General features: G+C 38.7%; 1 pseudogene; it reads right to left on the minus strand.

Moving 5' to 3' along the window:
- Nucleotides 1–2,540: 2,540 nt before the first annotated feature.
- LOC105034470 (receptor-like protein EIX2) lies at nucleotides 2,541–13,207 on the minus strand (annotated as a pseudogene).
- Nucleotides 13,208–20,675: the final 7,468 nt, after the last annotated feature.

Genomic DNA, 20,675 nt, shown 5'->3' on the forward strand with positions numbered 1-20,675 from the left:
AGGGAGTCGGCCTCCTCTTCCTGAGTTCAGCAAGGATCGAGAGATCTAAGGCTCATCAGATCGATCTAAATTATAAATAGGCCGACCCCTTCCTTTAGCTCAACAATCCAATCACCTCGATCAATCATCGATGAAATCCATGGAATTTTCATCGAATAAATTTGAGAGCCATCGTCGAGTTTTCATTGGAAAAGAGGACCAAATACCTTGTTGGAGACAAGGTATGGACTCTAAACCTCTTTTCCTTCTTCTTCCTAGCTTCTTTGATGTCCTCAACCGGCTATGTTTGTTGGATTTCCTTTGATATTAAACTCCCCTATTTTTATTTTCTTTCTTCTTTCTGCCGAACCGACTGCCATCATCGGGTTGTGGCCTTATCTTGGTTGCCAAGGGTTGGAACCACCCCCAACCGTAGTCACCTGAGGTGCTGCTGGAGAAGGCCACGCCATGAGAGTCGGTTGGCCTAAACCCCCTTCCCCTGTTTCAACAAAGAAAATGAGAAGAAAAAGAAAGAGAAAAGAAAAAAAAAGAAAAGAGAAAAAGAAAAAAAGAGAGCGAAAGTTTTCTCTCTCTTTCCTCTCTCCTCTCTCTATCTTCTCTCTCCACTTTCTCTCTCTACTAGTTTCTCTCTCTATTTTCTTTATCTAGACTTCTCCTCTCTTCTTGGATTTCTTTTTCTAGAAATCCTATGGACCAGTAGAGGGTTCCTAGATCAATTGGTTGACCCTAAGAGAGGTCTTGGATCTATAATGTTTGGGTGTTTTTTCATAATCTTCTCATCTTTAATCGCATATAATTTTTATGTTGATCTTGATTATATAGAGATGCAATTATCTATACAAGGTGTCAAGTGGAAACACCTTGATCTCGAGTTCGTAGATCGAAGGATTGATCAATAGCCATACTTGAGTTTGAGATTGGTAAAGATAAGGATCCCTTTACATAATCACCTATATATATGATTTTTTTCATATTATGTATGATGATATTTGTGATTTCACATTGAATATATGGTTCTTTATTATATTTGTATTATATGTTGACTATTCTGATTATTGAAAATATGAGATCTGATATTTGGAAGTGGAACAAAAAATATAATACAAATTAATAAAAGATCTATGGAATGTGTAAGAGGAGTTGGACTAACCATAATGTGAATTATCAATCAGGGGCTGCATCGTTACACATTGGATTGCTAGTCATGGATCGAATCATGACATCCTAATTTACTATTGTGGGCCAAAGTGTAGTTATTATGGATTGCCACTGTGGACCAAAGTGCGGTTAGTATGGATTGCCACCATAAGCCGAAACGTGGCTAGTATGGATTGCCACCATGAGTGGAAGCATGGTTTATGGTTTGCCGATCACAGACCGAAGCATAACCAAAATTAATCCAAAATAAAATATGATGATTGATTTAGAAATATATTAATGAAACATAATTGATGAGTAGTATAAACATACATATGATATTTATGGAGAAGTTGTGATAGCATATGATTGTGATATATATATGCTCATCCAAGTATTGACTTATATTGTACGCCTGACATGAGATGTTATGGTTTATGTTTCTCTCTGATATTGCTCATTTATTATTTTTGAATTATATTATTATATTAGTTTATGTGTAATGGGATTCTTACTGGACTTAAAAACCACGACTCCAAATTTCTTCTTTCTTTATAGAGTCACGGGATGCATAGCAACAGTCGGGTTGGGCATGGAGTTTAAGCGATGGAATTTTTAGTTAGTTAGCTGATTTCTGATACCAATATTTCAATCTTGTAAATATTATTCAATAAAGTAGGATTGGTTTGATTTGATAAATATGATTGAAGTATTATAATTTTTCAGCATTCTAGTGGACTTGTTTATTATTTAGATCTTGCATATTCTTTAGAGCTTATCCTAGAGAGTGTGCGGCCATCACATATCCAATCATAAAGAGTGAATCAGGTTATTTATTTTATCTCTAAATCCTGGTAGTCACATGCATACCCTTAGAAGACAAATTCTACCAAGAGAAATTAATGGCTGATGCCGTGGGAGTGAGGTCGGAGAAAAATGCACTTGGGGGCTTTGTCCTTTTGCCTAAGATTTTAATAAAATAATAATAAAAAAATAAAAAAGATGTCCACTAAAATGCATATTAGCCTATTTATTTATATATTTTTTTTTCTTATATATGCGAGAATATTTACGTTTATATTTTCCAATTGCCATATCATAAATCCATAGTATGAAGAAAGTGCAGCCCATAAATTATTTGAAAATGAATGATGATTAGAATAAAGCTCCAAATATTTTTTTTCTAAGCAAAATGGTGAGGATGCTACCTATTACATTGGTAAAAGCATCAGAAGAAAGTTTCAGAGAGGATTTAAGATTCTATAAATATTTTGCTTTATCAATGCAGTCAATTGCAGCAGATCAATCTTTTGAAGTCCTTAATAAGCATTTCTATTTATTCTAATAATCCACATTTCCACTAATCTTTCATTCATGATGCATCATAGAAGGATTAAGTCTACCTGAACCACACACAAGGAGGAAGCATTACAACTTTGCAACTGCTTACATGCGTCCTTGGTTTCTCTTTGACGTTGGCTTAGCAGAATTTATTGTTATAGCCATATAAATCCAATCACATAGCCTGTCAATGAATTGGATATAAGCATACCTTGTGCTCTTTTTGAGCATCAGTGCACCAAAAAAACCCCAAAAGCCAACCACAAATCCCGGACTCAAGCTAACACAAAACCATATCATTTCTAATCATTTTCATTTTCATCCTGTTTTTCTTCTCTTCCATGAGTTGCTGGACCATCTGCTGGTTCATCGCCGGGGCATTTTTTTGGCGGTGGCTGTCCACAAAGATACTGATTGCCAATGTAGATGGATGGACCATTTATTAAGATTGGAAGTTGGTTGCCAGATGGAATTCTTCCTGACAGATTGTTGTAGGACAAGTTCAGATGCTCCAAGAGATCCAGATATGAGATGCTTGCAGGAATTGTGCTTGATAGGCTGTTCATGGATGGATCAAGTGACTCGAACTGCCCCATGGCACTAATATTAAAAAAAAAATTAATATTAAAATTTAATATTTAAAAAATATTAATAGTATTAACGAGTGGTTGGATATGAACTATGGAAACTACCGTCGTTAATATTTTGACATATAAAATAAAATTTTATTGATCGTATTACCGACGGTCGCATTATCGTCGGTAATAATTTAGCAAAAAACACCTCCAACCCGTCAGAGGAAAAAAAAGTTTCGTGCCCGTTCTTCTCTTTCCCACGAATCCCTTCTCATTCTCCTCTTTTCTGGCTTTTCCCCACCTCGCCGATGCCTCCTCTTGATCGACAGCGACCTCCCTCCCCGATGCATCCTTCCCGGCTTTCCCCACCCCCCATGCATTCTTCTTTCCGGCATTCCGACCCTGCCGATGCCTTCTATGCCGCAGACACAAGCCCGCCGCCCTGGCCCCGTCTCACCTGCGGTCGTGCCTCACCTGCGGCCGCCCCAACTCCACCAGCATCTCTTATGCCGCGGCCGGACTCCATCTCGCTTGTAGTTAGGATTTTCGTTGTTAATAAAGTATTTAGTGGTTAAATTTTTTTTAATTCACTGTTATAATGAAATTAGCGACGGTAAGATCATCAGCGACCGCACGTAGCATAGTCTCAATTTTTATGGTACAACTGCATCCCCTCTCTCACTCATTGTTACCCCCTAAAAGAATTGTCTTCTCCTCCTCCATCGTCGTTGCCCACGAAAAAACCCTAGAAGGAAAATTCTCGTTTTCTCCTCTACCGAACTTTTAGGTGGAGGGAAAATATGGTGTCTTTGAGGACTCCTTCGTCCACCAATTCTCTCTAGCTCCGTTTCGATCTCACGGTGTAGGAATCCTCTTCGATCTTCCGCCGGATCCGATTCTGCCCATCCAATTTCCGCATCCGTCTGGTCTTTGCTGCCATTGCGGTGGCGAGAGATGGAGGTAAAGGCGATTCATGGAACAGCTCCAGTGGATTGCCGGATTCTTTCATCGGATGGTCAAACACGGAGAATGGCGGCGAGGACTCGCAAAAAAAGGGAGGATTTGGAGGTAAGGAGAGACATTTCTTCTTCAGATAGTATATTTTGACAGCCAAAGATAGTAAAGTTTTCATCTTTTCGTTTTCTGGTTTGTATCTAATGTATCTCAAAGTGAAAACCTAGTGAAAATAACATATATTCAAGAAAGACAGATGAAGAGGAAGAAGAAAAGTTTAGAAACTTTACTTAAGGATTATAGACTCTTTTAAAATGAGAACTTGACGATGGACACATAAGTTTGTAATTAAGAAATAATTAAGAAAATTCTAGGCGCATGTAAAATAGAATATTACTTGACTTCTCGCTACCTTTCACCTAAGTCTAATTTCAGTCTTCATATTCCCTTTTTCAACACTGGAAACTGTATCAAAGACTCCCGCCTTTTTAGGACAGTCTCATACCCTCAGAATGCTTGGTTTTGGTTTAGCTTTATTGCCTAGTAAGACAACCAAAATGCTAAAATCTAGTGCAATGATTCTTAATTGTTCATTTCACTGCTGAGACAGGTCACAGGTGTACACCCTTGCCCATCTCATAAGCTGGATGGGTCATAAATCATGAAACTATGTGAAATGTGGAAAATGGACTGTATCGTTTATTCGTTTTACATTCAAGGGGAGAAGGTAATTATACAAGTCATGCAGCTTTGCTGCCTTATCTTTTCCCCATCAAAACATTGAGCATGAATTGCGGGCACCCCTTTGTTTTAATTAAAACTATTCTTAATAATCATATGTTTGTCTTTTATTCACATGGAACACCCCTTTCTTCTAGTATTGGTGCTTAAACTTGAGGACTTTGGGCTGGTGAATCAACAGCGTTCAATTGTTTCCAATACAACTTGTTGATGTGCAAATTGAAGGGAGCACTCCTATGTTTGTAATCATAAATGACTAAGACTTGATGTCATGGTTTCAAAACCATTGATGCCAAAACAATTGTATCCGAACTCCTCCCCAGTTCCAGCTCCATCTCTTTTTCTGTAAATAGCCTCTCCTTAATAAACATAGGTGGCTGGTTCTCTCAGCCTCCTTTTAACCCAAAAAAAAAAAAAAAAGAGGTATCCGTACATACCAAACATTCCAGTCCATACCAATCCGTATTGGCCGTAGTATATGAGTACCTATGTTGGTCAATGTTTGGAAATATATTGGTTTCAGTACGTAGGTAGCATATCAATAACGCACCATTTTGATGGAAAAATAGCATGATTTGTGGAACCGATATCTAAAACCTTACTTAGTATGGTTGGATAGAATGTACGGAGCTAATTACCAAACATCTAATGCTTGAAGCAATATTCAGTTTCATCCCCAGCCACAAAGCTTTTGTAGCCATTTCCCTCTCACCGTGTGCATCCTATTTATCTGCTTGGAAAAAACATGACAACATCAAGCATGCAACACTGCAGCCTGAAACCTTGCCTTCTAGAACTGACCCCTATATAACTCTTAGTGGGAGGATTTTTCTTTGGGTGAGCATATATGCAGATGCATGCATTTCCGAATTAACTTGTAAGACCCGGTTGGGTTCACCCAACCCAATTTTAGGGTCTGCCAATGAGGTGGCGCCAACCTTTACCCCAAACCGAGCAGGGGTAAAATCCCCTGTTCCACCGCCTCCTGTCGCACCCTCCCTCCCTCACCTGTGCGTTCTCTCTCCCTCTCTTTCTCTCCCGCATGCATCCTCTCCCATTTCTCTTTCTCTCACGCACGTACTCTCTCTCTCTTCCCCGCACACGCTATTTTTCTCTCTCTCTCGTTCCCTTTCTTCTTCTTCTTCTTCTTCTTCCTCCTCTTTTCTGCTTGTCACTTCTTTGGTGTGGTTGCTGCCCTGGTTCTTCCTCTCATCCATGTAAGTAAACCCTAAAGCTCTCTTGATTTAATCTGATTTAAATCTGGAATTTGATTGTTAAATGGTTTAGGGTAATAGGGGAAGAATTATCGCTGATTTTGGGATAATCTAGGATTTTTAATTCCTTATTGGTTAAGTAATTCAATTTGAAAATTTAATCGAGGCTTGTCAACTAAATACCAACCAGATTGCAAAGTTTGAAATTTTTGGATGTTATTTGATAGGATAAATAAATTCCAGATTGAGACCGTTGAGCATGGAAGAGCAGTCAACGAGAAATTTAGATTTTAAAAATTCTAAGGAGTTTTATAGATTATTTTAAGGGAATAATATGATACCGATGTCAAGATTACATGTATCCGTTTGGATTATTAGGTTCCGAGGAGTACCGATGAACCACTAATAACTTGATAAGGGACTTCGGTAAGTAATCTCTACTTAATCAAAGCGAACATATAAAAAAATAATTTCATATAATTTGATAATATTCATTGATTTAATTGCTGTCAAATATTTTGGAAATCATACCATTTGTTTGTTGTATTGGTTTTATTGAGCCAACTATGATCATAGAATTATAAATATTTCAAGTATCAAATATTCATAGCATTTTCCAAACTGATAATTATAGGTTTATTTGAATGATTTCTAATTGGTACAACTCTGAAAAAACTTATATGAATTTTTGAATTTCATGTTTACAAATGTGAATACATTGATTTGAAAAATTTTATTGCATATGAATTATTAAAAGTTTGATGGTTAGTTATTTGTATGAATTTTATATACTGATTCAGAATTATATATATGTTGCAACTTATATATGTTAAAGTAAAGATTATTTTGATTGAGTTTGTGTATATGTACTGAACTCTCAATCTACCTACGTTCTGGATCCTGCCACATGGGGGTTGTACGTTGATAATTGATATGGATTGTTTCGAAACTTAACACTACAGACCTACTCCACAGACATTAAATGTGGTACTCTGAATCTACTCTGCAGGATTAAATGCAGTACTCTGGACCTACTCCACAGGGGTTAAATGCGGTATACCATGCTCTATCATAAAAATTATATGTGGCCATAGTCGTATGGCTGATGAGTTATTATAATATTTTTGAAAAATATGATCATATCATGTCATCAGAAATCTCTGGAAGTAATCATCTAGTTTTATGTGGATTGTGAAATGCTTTAGTTTATATATGAGACTTCTTTGATTTGTATAGTTATATTTAATATCTAATATTATAGAGCTATTAGTTGACTCTATTTATAGATATCTTATTGTTACCTTAGTTTTTAAATCAAGCGCATATTTAGCTTTAGCAACTTAATTTCTTTGATTATGTTTTGGTTACTTATTGGGCTGTTAGCTCATTATTGTAATTCCTATATTTTTACAGAGCTAGAGGCGTGATGAGGATGGATAGAGATTGGAATGTGAGACTAGATCGAGGATTTAGTTAGTTATTTCAGACCAACCTTTCTAATTTTATAGAATCTTCTCTATACTATTTTTTGTATAAATATATAAATTATATAACTAAGGTTATCTATGAATGGCAACTATGAATATTTTATTTTAGAATTTGAGCTAAAGATTTTAATTTATAAATATTACTTGTTAGTTTGTTATGTTAACGATAAGTTGTAAGCCCTGCATGCCTAGAAGGATAGTTCTTTGCATACCCTTTGTAGGTATGCAGCGGCTATTTGCATCTTCGGTTTCTAATTTCGAGATTGGGGCATGGCATAACTTGCCGCTACCTTTGATCCAGCTCCAAACTCTTACACTTATTCAAGTATGGTAGATTGTTTTACTTTTGACATGTACAAATAACTAATATGTGCTATAAATCTTAATGTTAAAAAATATATATATATATTTTGCAAACCACATCTATGATCTTTTAGATGTGCATCTTTTCTGTGCACTACTTGTTCAACCAACTAGCTAATATGCAAACGAGGTCGCTACACTTGAACAGCCACCTGCAATGCAGCGTACCAAGGAATGGTAGCAAGACCAACAAAGGCAAATAGAACAAAGCACCTGCAGCAAATAATGTCATCTCACTGATGCAAGGACTAAAAATCACCTTTGGCACAAGAGGCAGCAGAGCTCCCTTAACTGATTCATGTATGAAAGTACAAATTGCAGATATTGGTGCCGAAGAAGCAATATTGCTAGTAATTCGAGTCCCAGTATGCCGAAACAAATTCTAAGCACATTTTTAGAAGGGTTCCCGGCCGTTACTTTCTTCAAGCAATAGCAACCAACGAACATCCTAAGCATTTGCACTCAAATTGTATCTTTTCAGATATAATTCTCCTAACTATGAGATAAGAGGATGTTTGACCCATGCCATTAGCCTGAACGAGTCTTAACTGGCCCAAGGAGTGACTGCCACTTTACCTTTAGTCCTCATTGACTCAAAAATTTATTCTTGATTTTACTTTTAGTCCCTGACCCTTCGCATGCTTGCACATAACTATAAGCAAAAGATACATATAACTTGCATAAATCCTGCCCAATTCATTGAGATAATGAAAAGAAAAAGTACAAAATAATCTCAACCAAGAAGCTAAGAACCAACCCAAAAAATACATAAAAAATAGAAAACATCTTTTTGAAGAAACAGCCAAACCAGTATTTAATAAGGCCATACTAGCCATAATAAAGCAGCTACTTCTAGCCAAAAGAGTTCAAAAAGGTTAAAATTTTAAACCAAACAAGATGAACTCAATAATACAAAAAGGCATGTCCAATGCTCACCGTAGTTGGTCAAAAATTATTGGTTAGAGCAAGCCTGTTCTGTGGATCTTGCATCATCCAATAACAAACTAATACACCACCCTCAAAAGTGAATTTTTTTGGAAAAAAAATTTACTATTTTCAATGGAAAAAATTTATATTTTAGATGATGTGTTGGTTTGTTATTGGATGGTGTAAGGTATATATGATAAATTTATTCTAACCAATAATTTTTCGTAATTGGCTCAACACATCCCTTTCACAAAGCTAATCATTGTGGAGTTCAATGTTGAGAAGCGACCCCTAAATTATCGGAAAATGTTGCTTTGCGCTTCTTCCTTGTCCAATATTCATTCTCCATCTACATCATTTTAATCAAGCATTTCCAAAGACCAATAAGTCTAAATACCTACTCAAATAGAAAGGAATCAGGTTATTTATTGTCTCCAAATCCCAGTAATCTCAAGCATACTTTTTGGAGTCAAGATCTGCCAAGAGGGATTAATCAATTCGTAATGGTTGATGCCCTCGGAGTGAGGTTAGGAGAAATATAATTGGGGCCTTTGTCCCTTTCACCACAGGATTTAAAAACTAATAATAATAAAATAGAAGGAATATGCACTAAAGTGCGTATTAGACTATTTATTTATATAGAGCATTCGTTTTCCTTATATATGCAAAAAAAATATTTATGTTTATATTTTCCAATTGCCATATCATAACAGCCATATTATGAAGCATGTACTGCACATAAATTATTTGAAAATGCTGATTAGAATAAGGCATCCAAATATTTTTATTCTAAGCAAAACTGTGAGGATGCTACCTATCACTTGCATCAATAAAAGCATCGAAAGAATAGTTTCAACACAGCAAATATAGAGAGGATTCCATGAGAACTTTGTTTAAGCAAGTCACTCAATTACAGCACGTCAATCTTTTTAAGTCCTTAATAACTAAACCGTTTAAATGGTTTTCAAGCATTTCTATTTGTTCTAGTAATCCATATTTGTACTAATCTTTCATGCACGGTGCATCACAGAAGCATGAAGTCAATCTCAACCACACACAGGGAGAAAGCATTACAACTCTGCAACCACTTACCTGCGTTGTCGGTTTCTCTTGGACTTTGGCTTAGCAGAATGTATTGTTACTACCATATAAATCCAATCACATATCCTGTCAATGAATCGGATATAAGCATACCGTGTGCTCTTTTTGAGCATCACCGCGCCAAGAAAACCCCAGAAGCCAATCACAAATCCCGGACTTAAGCTAACATAAAACCATATCATTTCCGAATCATTTTCATCCTGTTTTTCTTCTGTTCCATGAGCTGTCGGTTCATCATCAGGGCATTTTTCTAGCAGTGGCTGTCCACAAATATACTGATTGCCAATGTAGATGGATGGATCATTAAAAGTTTGAAGTTGGGGGCCGGATGGAATTCTTCCTGACAAATTGTTGTGGGACAAGTTCAAGTGGCTTAGAAAATTCAAATTTGAGATGCTTGTGGGAATTGTGCTTGATAGATTGTTCATTGACAGATCAAGCGACTCCAACTGCTCCATGGCACCAATATTTTTTGGAATCCTTCCTGTCAAATGATTCCCTGATAAATTCAAGGAACGAAGCCCATGAAGGTTTGTAAACTCTTTGGGAATCTCTCCAGAAATATTGTAGTCTGAGAGATCTAAGCTTGTCACAAGTGAGAGCACAGTAGTGAATATAAGGTCTAAATTCTTTATTGTTATCACGAGATTCTCAGTGTAATACGAGGCCACATATTCAGAAAGAATTGGTTGGCTCCCATTTGGTGTCACAATCATCGCTTTCAAATTACCTAAAGATGGCGGCAAAGTTCCAGCTAGCTTGTTGCCAGCAAGATCCAACACTTGAAGGGAAGCAAGGAGTGATAGTTGCGTAGGAATGTTGCCGTCCAACATATTTGATCGCAGACGGAGAACCCTCAATGATGAGAGACTCTCTCCAATCCATTCAGGTATGCTACCGGACAACTTATTATTGCCAAGGTCAAGAGTAATCAATTGTTTGCACTGTTGTAAGGACAAAGGAATTTTGCCCGAGAGATTGTTGTTTCCCAAATGCAGTGAGCTGAGTTCACCGAGAGATCCCATTGAGCTAGGGATGCCTCCTGACAAATTGTTATCTGAGAAATCAATGACGCCCAAAATTGTTGTGTGGTTCCAACAGTCAGGGAGAACTCCGGATAAATCATTATCGGCAAGATTGAGAACCATTAGATCACTTGCCTCACAAAATGATGATGGAATGCTGCCACTGATCCTGTTATGTGCAAGAAGCAGAGCGTTGAGATAGTGATTACCATCAACCAAGGTTGGGGGAATAGGTCCGGAGAATAAATTGCTGGATAGATCCATGAACGCTAGTTCCTCATTGATTTCACCGTCGGAATCAAAAATAAAGTCAGGCACGTGGCTTTCATCTTTTTTCATAAAGGAAGTAGGTACGTTTTCATCTATTTTCATAAAGGAAATAGGTAGGTTTCCTTTCATATAATTATGAGAAACATTAAGATAAAAGAAAGGCTCATTCTTGTCCCAAAACCAATCAGGGAGATCTTCTGATATTCCTGCACTCGATAGGTCTAGTGCAAACAAATGAGTCTGGTTCCGAAGCCATGGAGGGAATTTGGGCCCCATCTGACAAGACCTCATGTTGATCACTTCTGCTTGAAATGGAGGAAGCCAATCTTGGCTCACATTTACGGTTAATGAGTTATCAGACAAGTCCAAAATTAACAAGCTTTTGAGCTGGGCAAAGTGGGCTTCGGTCAGTGCACCCGACAAGGAATTTGATGGGAGATCCAGCTGAGATAGGGCAGATAACTTCCCCAGTGATGCAGGAATTGAACCGTTTAATGAATTAAAACCGAGATCGAGATATTCCAAACTTTGGAGTTCTCCTATCTGACTGGGCAAAGCACCACTAAGATTGTTGTCATGCAAACTAATATATTGCATTCTCCTAGGGCTGCATCTCGAAAAACCTTCTATGAATCCTGTAATCTCTCCACTTATATTATTCTCAGAAGCACCAAAGTACCTCAAGTTGCAGAGATTACCCACTGTTCTAGGTATCACTCCAGCTAAAGAGTTGCGATCCAAATGTAACTCTTCCAAGTGATGAAGATTTCCGACTGTCTCTGGTATCTGCCCATTGATGACATTGTTTGATAGATATAACATGTGCAACTCACTGAGATTCCATATGGTTCCTGGTATCTTTCCACTAATTTGATTATCATCCAACCGTAAAATTTGCAACTTTGTAAGCCTCCCCATGGTCTTTGGTATTTCACCCCTGATATTGTTTCCGTTGAGGTCCTAGGATTCCAAGCTTTTGAGATTCCCCACAGTTTCTGGTATACCCCGGCCCACTGATTTTGTTCCCAGACAAATCTATCGACCGCAATCTCTTAAGACTCCACACCGTTTCTGGGATGTCTCCACTGAAGCTGTTGTTCGAGAGATCTAAGACCAGAAGCTTCTTGAGACTCCGGATGGCGAGTGGTATATTGCCATGGAACTGATTGAGCCCAAGATCGAGATGTTCGAGGCTGCTAAGATTGAACAGCCAACCGGGTATGCTTGATGCAAAGTTGTTCCCAGAGAGATCAAGTGTAGTAAGAGAAGTGAAATTAACATGGGGCAGTGTAGAGGGAAGCCTAGAAAGAGTGGCACGAGATAGATGCAGGATGGAAAGAGAAGGCAGAATATTGATCACATGAATCCAATTTGATGCTTTTGAGAGGTCGACATTAGTCATGTCAAGATGCTGCAAGGAACGGATCTGTGCTAACCAGCCAAGGTCATCAACATCCAAAGAGCCGTACCGACTGTTTGAAGAGAGATCAAGATAGAGTAAGTCTGAAAGGTTCCCGAGTTGGTGAGGGATTGTTCCACCAAACCCAGCATTAGAGAGGTTTAGATACTCCAAGTTGGCAAAAGATCCAATGAAGTTAGGGATCGGGTCATCACCAAAATAGTTCATGCTCAAATCCAGATGTTTCAAATGTCTCAAGTCGAGTAGTGAAGGACTTACCTCACTTTTATTAGGACGACGTTCGTCATAAGGATCTTCAACATCATATGGATAAGGGTAGTGGAGGTCAAGCTCTACGACGTGTCCGGTCATGGCGTCGCATCCAACTCCTTTCCATCTGCAGCAGTCTTTTCCATTCCAAGAGAGCCATTTGTGGGCATCATAGATGCCCTTTTGTACGCTTAGAAGAACCTTCCTTTCCTTCTCTGTGCAGCTTCCTGACGTGGAGCTATTTCCACCGAAACAGAGGCATAGTTGCATGGATCCAAAGAAAAGGAGGAACGGAATCCAGATGGCATAAACAAGAGGAATGGAAGTATTGTTTGAAGCCATGAGATCTCCCTATGCGAAGGAGAGCAAATTAAGGGAGGATAGCTTGTTGAGAGAACTGAGTTCAGAGGGAGACAGGAATGGTAGAATAGTTCAACAATGTCTATAAATGAAGCTAAGCTGCTAAGATTAGAAGGCGGGCTCAACATCTAGAATTAAAAAAAGGGTCCCGTTCTAAAGTCAATGCAACATAAGTATTTGTGGCCGGCGAAACAGCCATATGATTCCCGAAGAAGTCATGAAAAGTAGGTGGGTCAGTTTTGAATTCAGAATCGAACCAAGAAATCAAAAACATTATTGTAAGCTGCCGACCGAAATTTTGTGTACAGGAATGTTCCATGTGTATTCCGTGGGAAAGAAGTCGTCAGGTCCTGATGCTCGGGTTGATCTTTTCTAATTTAGTTTGCTCTACGGGTCCAAAATTGTCTTCCAATTTCATGCTGAAGTGTTGATTGTTCTTCTACAGCTATAACAACGAGATTTAAAAAGTCATTTAATACATTCAACGTTGAATTTATCACAAAGCCTGAGAATTTAGTATGTTGACTTGACCATGCCGCGTTGGAGGCACGGAATTCATGCATAAACCAAAAATCTTTCTCCTCCACAGTCGAGCACCACAAAAGATTTCGGACAAGTTGATCTTGTCAAATTATAAAAAGTAAGCTGTATGAAGAATTTTCTTGGCAGTAATCACAAAAGATGGTGGACAAGCTAATAAATCTATCAACTACCCTCTAAGATTACCACACGGTGAGCAGATAGAACTTCAGCACTATCCATATCTAGAGAAATTATTAGATAGAATGATTCTACCAAATAGGATATAAAGAAAATCAATGAAAGCTCAACACATCAACCATAAAATCTGATTCCCAGTAAACATATAACCATAGTTAACCATGGTTTAGCAGGATAAAAATGGCTTAGTGGGAAAGTTGCTGGGAGTAGAGAAAAAAAAAGGCTTAGTGGCTGGTCCATCAACCATTAAAGCTCAACATATCAATCATAAAAGTTGGTTCCCATAAATGCGTAAATATCTTATTTTGCTTACTACCTGTACTTTGTAATCATCTATATTATTACTCAATAAAGCTTTTGCCCTATATTTAAAAAAAAAAATTACAAGGTTGGCGGTAGATCCATGATCGGTAGATAGAGAACACTATTAAGTAATACCCAAAGAGATAAATGGGAACGGATAACAACCTCGAGATCCTCGAACATCAAGCCTTGAGATCCTTGAACATCATGCCTCGAGGACAACGGCGTTGCCCGCATTCATCTCCCCTCCTTGTATTGCCTCACCACCGCTCCCCTTTGGCGTTGCGTAATAGGCCTACAAATGGAATCAGATCCCGGGTGATCTCAAATGGATCCGATTTTTTGATTGAATTTTGATATTCAACTCGTACTATTTTGATAAAAAATTAAATTAGATCAGATCGGATCAGATTAGATCGATGATCGAATTTATTGACCCATTAAATCATTTGGATCGAGTCGGATCCATATATAATCCGATCCTAATCCATAAAATACGGATCCGGTTCGGATTGGATCGGATCACGGATTTAATTTATTTGAAACCTACCATCAGTAAATACTAATGCTAGATGACAACTAAAAAATACCTCTTTTCTTTTTTTTCCTCCAATCCTCCAATGGTTACTAATAGTTAATTGTATTAGATAGCAGAGGGAAATAAGCAATTTTTGAAAACATCAAGATTCCAGAAATCTACGCAAAAGAAGAAAAGTAAAAAAAATATAAATTTTATATAATAATATAATTATTTAATTTAAAATATCATACAAGAGAATACTTGTACATGATTAAAAATGAGACTGCATATACTATGGATACACAACATCGTGCACATTTGAGCATGTATGAAATTTTTTAAAGTCAATAAAATAAAATTGAAATTCAAGAAGCTCTCTTGCTTTTGTACCTCATGTTACAGTAAACATAAACCAGAAAGTTTAGAAAATTGAGCCCAGCAAAAAGTCAGAAAAAGTAATCGAGATGCCTTTCGTTTAAGTTATCAGAAATCCATCCAGTCTTTCCTCCTCGATTGTTATAGATGTTACAACAGTCAAAATAAAAGAACTGAACGGTTTAAAAAAATTTTAGTTTTGGAGATTTTTAGTTTGAGAATCGGATGGGGAAGAAAGCAGGCCCTGCAGACCCATGTCTCCGGCCCACCGACATCGGACCATCTACCCGGCCCCCCGGCTCGCCCTCTCCATCCCCGGCCCAGTCACAACTCGGCCGACCCAGCCCGATCCGAAAATGACCAGGCCTGGCCCGGCCCCGTCATGGACCCAGCCCGGCGCTGCCCGGACCCGACCCTTCCCGGGCCCCAGATCCGGACCCGGACTCGGACTCAAACCTGACCTTGGCCCCGGACCCGGACCAAGTCCCGGCCCAGCCTTGGCCCCTATCTCCGACCCACGACGCCTGACCGTCGTCCCTGTCCCTGGCCCCAGCCCCGCCCTCCCCATCCCTGGCCCTGGCTCGCAAGCCCTGCGGCCTAGCCAGCAGGCCCCGCACCCCCGCCCGCAGGCCCCGCAGCCTTGGACTGTCGTCCCCCGGCCCGCCATCCCCGTCCCCGTCCCCATCCCTGTCCCCAACCCCGACCAGCTGGACCAGTCCCCAGCCCCGAGCCACCAGACCCAGCCCGCAGGCCCCGCGGCTCCGGCCTGCAGGCCCCACGAGTCCAGCCTGCTGTCCCTGACCCTGACGTGCCATCCCCGTCCCCATCCCCCGGCCCGAACCCCCCCAAAAAAATAATAAAACTCACCTCGACGGTGGTGTTGGCGACGGCTTTGCGAACGACAACGGCAGAGCGAATGGCGACGGCGACGGTGGAGCGAACGGCGATGGCAGAGCGAATGGCGACAGCGGCCGAACAAGGGGAGAGATGGGGGACGCCTGGAGGGAGCGCGAGAGAATGCCGAGTGAGGGCGGGGGGGCAACGAGGAAAAAAATGAGTTTCAGATGGGATATGACGGGATGCGGGGTATTAGCGACAAAAATTTTCGTCGCTAATAAGCTTATTAGCGATGAAAAAAAAATTCATCACTAATAATTCCTATAAAAAAAAATCCCCCACTGAAAAAAATTTTTCCCTGAAAAATATTATTTACGATAAAAATATAAATTTCATCGCTAATTGTCTCCGCCAAAAAAAAAAATCCCCTACTGGAAAAAATTTTTCTCCAAAAATTTTATTTACGATGAAAATATAGAATTGTCTCTAATAGTCCCTGCCAAAAAAAAATCCCCTGCTGGAAAAAATTTTCTCTCAAAAAAATATTATTTACGATGAAAATATAGAATTTTGTCGCTAATAGTCCCCGCCAAAAAAAAATTCTCCGTTGGAAAAAATTCCCCCCCCGAAAAATATTATTTACAATAAAAATATAAAATTTCGTCGCTAATAGTCCCCGCCAAAAATTTTTCGATAAAAAAATTTTATTTACGACGATTATTTTCGTCGCTAATTACATTATTAGCAAGAAAAATTATATTCCATCACTAATAATTATGAAAAAAAAATTATTTATAAATTTTTTATAAGTAATTATAAGTATTAGCTTGTCGCTTTGCACTCCCAGTTTCATCATCTGTACTGTTGTGACCATGCCAGAACTCAACATCATCTTCATCCTCATTTCCAGAATCACTAGAGTCTGATGAGGCCCTAAAAGGAATACGCTTAGAAATAAAGTTTAATTTAACCTTTACATTATAAATAAAAGGTCTTACGGTAACATCAACTGATTCAGGAATGTCATCAATATTCTCACAGAAGAACTGAAGGTCAAAACTAGTGAGGTCCTCCCATCGCAGACACTTTCTACTTGCTCTGTGTGGGACACCGAAACTTGAAATAATGGCAGCCACAACCTCAGAGATCCAACAGATAAGAGGGAGCTTGAGAAGACTGGCACTTACCTTAAATTTAAGTTTGTGAAGACGCCCTCCTCGGAATTGATCCCACCAGCTTACCTGTAAATGAAAGCCGTCAAAATTGATCCATGCAGCGATCATTAGATGGTGCACAATTTTTCTAGAAGGGCATGTTATAGCCCAAAGCTCAAACCCATCTAGCAAGACCCAAGCTTAAAAAAAAAAAAATGAAAACAGGAGAAAAAATCGGGAAGAAGACTCCGATAGGAGTCTTCTTCTCCGATGAGACCTTGGTGAATCGGGAGTCCTAGGACCTCTCGGAGTCCTAGGCTCTCTATAAAAAGATCCTCCCCTTCCTTAGAAGCCGATCATCGGTCTTCTTTCCCTCTCTTCCTCCCGATTTTTCCGAATTAGAGCCCGGATCCTTGCTTCGTTCTCACCGTGATTGCTCACCGACGGGGTCACCGGAGGCCGAAGTAAGTTCTCCTTCTCTTCCTCCCTTCTTTCCCCTTCTTCTCGTGCCTCTGTGTGCGACTGACGGCGACGGGTGTCGCTGATTCTTGGTCGGAAAAGAGACCCCTGTTTTGGCCTCTTCCTCCCTTGGATTTTCCGACGCCGGCGATCACAATTGACCGCCGGCCTTGCCCCTCCGAACCTGGGAGAGTGGACCCCCTGCCGCCGGGTCCGCCGTGCCGGCCGTGGCCTGAACGCCGATCAAGACAGGATACCCGCCAGTCCCCTATTTCGGCCTGGAAGGAGCCCGAGAGAAAAAGAAGAAAAAGAAGAAAAAGAGAAAAGAAAAGAAAAGAAAAAGAAGAAAAAGAAGAAAAGAGAAAGAAAAGAAAAGAAAAGAAAAAGAAGAAAAAGAGAAAAGAAAAGAAAAGAAAAGAAAAGAAAAAAAAAAAATAAAAATATATATATATAAATAATAAATAATAAATAATAAAAAAATGAGAGAGAGTTTCTCTCTCTTCTCTCTCTTCTTTCAGTCTGAACCTTACTTTCTCTCTCTAAATTGAACTTTCTCTCTCTACTTTCTCTCTCTAAAATTTTCTCTCTCTAGATTGTTTCTCTTCTTGATGGATTTTTCTCTCCAAAGTTATTCCTCTAGAATAGCATAGTGAAAGGCTTCATTTTAATGATTTTGATCGAGTTTAGGGAAGAGTCTGATTTTAAGTGAGATTTTGATTTTGGATTTGTTTAGATTTAATTTTGAATTAAAATTAATGTAAAAATATAATTTTGGATAATAGGCACTGAAGAATCTCCTATAAGTTAGTCGATCTATTCATTCAGTGCTCCGTGAAAGGTAAGTAATGAATCATCTTCTCGAGATATTTCATATTTATTCTGAAAATAAATAATTATTCTCTGAAATTATGCATGATTATGAAATTATATTTTGAAAGAAAAGTGCTTTTGAAATATTATGGTACGTCGATTATGCACACGTTCAGTGAAAAATTATGATATATTATGATACAAAGTGTTTTGATACAGATCGATTTATGCTCTCAACCTAACTATGTTTCAGTGGGCCCGCCAATGGGGATTATACATTGGTACTCAGGGACCCTGCCAGTGGGGGTTGTGCGCTGGTATTCTGTGGACCCCGCCAATGGGGGTTAAACATTGGTCATAGTCGAGACTGTTAGTTACGAGTGTTTTGAATCGAATAAATTTATGATTATATTATATGTGAATATTTAAAAATATTGGATTTGTATTAAATAAGCATGAAATATATTTTTATGTTTATTTGCAACATTGTTCTTGAAAATTATATAATATCTGAAATATCTAGTTGAGATATTTGTTACTTACTAGGCTGTCTAGCTCATTACTTTTTTTCTATTTTTCAGATTCAGATAATTAATTTCAAGCATGGGAAGAAATATTGCGACAGAGCTTTTAGAGGCGAGATTTAGCATTGTCAACTTCATTGAACTTAGATCTATTGTTTTATTTTTAGTAAAATTTTATTGGATGTAAGATATTTGATTTAATTACTTGAATTAAAGTTGAATAATAATTATTTAAATTTATTCCACTGTGATGCATTGATATCGTGATGAGATGCCTTGCATGCTTATGGAGAGAGTTCTTTATAAGTATGCGGCGGTTGCCGCGACCTCCTGCTCGCGATCTCGGGCCAGGGGCGTGACAATTAATATGGTATCAGAGCATAAGTGGATAAATTATGACACATAGAATTAGACATAGTATGAGTGTAGGTGGGTAAACATTAGAAATATTGGGACGTTAAAGTATGAGCATCATAATAAACCCATCCTAACAAATAGATAAATGAATCTAATAAAGTTTTACTACTACAAGGTTATCATGCCTCCCCGTAGAATGACAAGAACTACTCAAAAAATTGCAAGAGAGACATCACAACCACGGGATGGTAGCACTCTCCATCTGACCAGTGGCACCCCTCAGGAGGAGGGAGTCGTAGATTCTAATGGGAGTACTTCGAGAGTACGCCAGGAATCAGATATGGCTCAGTTAATGCAGACCCTAATCAAGATGGTACAAGCGCAACAACAAATACAACAGCAAATGTTTGAACAACAGCAGATACAACGAGATACACAACAACATCAGCATCCACCACCACAACATAGAGAGCAACCAGTACAACGGAACAATATTTCAGAATTTAAAAAGCTTGCTCCTCCAGCTTTCAAGGGGACTACTGAACCTTTGGAGGCTGATAACTGGATAATGGAGATGGAGAAGGCCTTCGCTGTCCAAGAGTGTCTTGATGAAGAAAAGATTCGATATGCAGCTTATTTACTACAAGGAGAAGCATACGACTGGTGTCAGCGACTACAGTGCAAGTATGAACAAGACGGCGAAATACTTACTTGGAAAAGATTTCGGATTGCATTCTATGATCAGTATTTTCTCGGAGTATAAGGATCCAGAAAGAGCAAGAGTTTATTTATTTGAAGTAAAAGGGTATGAGTGTAACTGAATATGAAGTAAAATTTATAGAGTTAGCAAAATTTGCTCTAAGATTAGTGGATGGTGAGCACGAACGTGTTCACAAGTTTGAGATGGGACTGAGAACTGAGATTCGAAAACAAATGGTTCTATATGAATTGACAACTTATGTAGATGTGGTAAACAAAGCACTGATAATTGAAAGAGAAGTCAATGAAGAACGCATGGAAAGGAAAAGAAAGCAAAGAAAGAGAGCAAAATCAAATGATACACAAGGGCAGAATAATAAAAACATCAAAAGTTTAGCTAAGGGAGCAATAGATAATAAGACTCAACAGATTGACAGTAAGCAGTGCTCCAGATGTGGCAAAAATCATGCAGACAAGGATTGCCATTGGAATACAGGTGCTTGTTTCAAATGTGGTCAGATGGATCATAAAATTGCTAGCTGCCCGCTAAATACTGAAAATCAAGTTGGCCAAAGAACTTATGAAGGACAACATAAGGGTGGTGGACAGATTTCTAAAATCCAGGGAAGAGTTTATGCGCTTACTCAACAGAATGCACAGGCTTCCAATACAATGGTGACAGGTATGAAAAATTTCGAGGATAAAATTTCTTTTAGGGGTGAAGAATGTTATAGCCCAAAGCTCAAGCCCATC

Source organism: Elaeis guineensis, chromosome 4 (assembly GCF_000442705.2).
Source record: "Elaeis guineensis isolate ETL-2024a chromosome 4, EG11, whole genome shotgun sequence".
Classification (NCBI taxonomy): Eukaryota; Viridiplantae; Streptophyta; class Magnoliopsida; order Arecales; family Arecaceae; genus Elaeis; species Elaeis guineensis.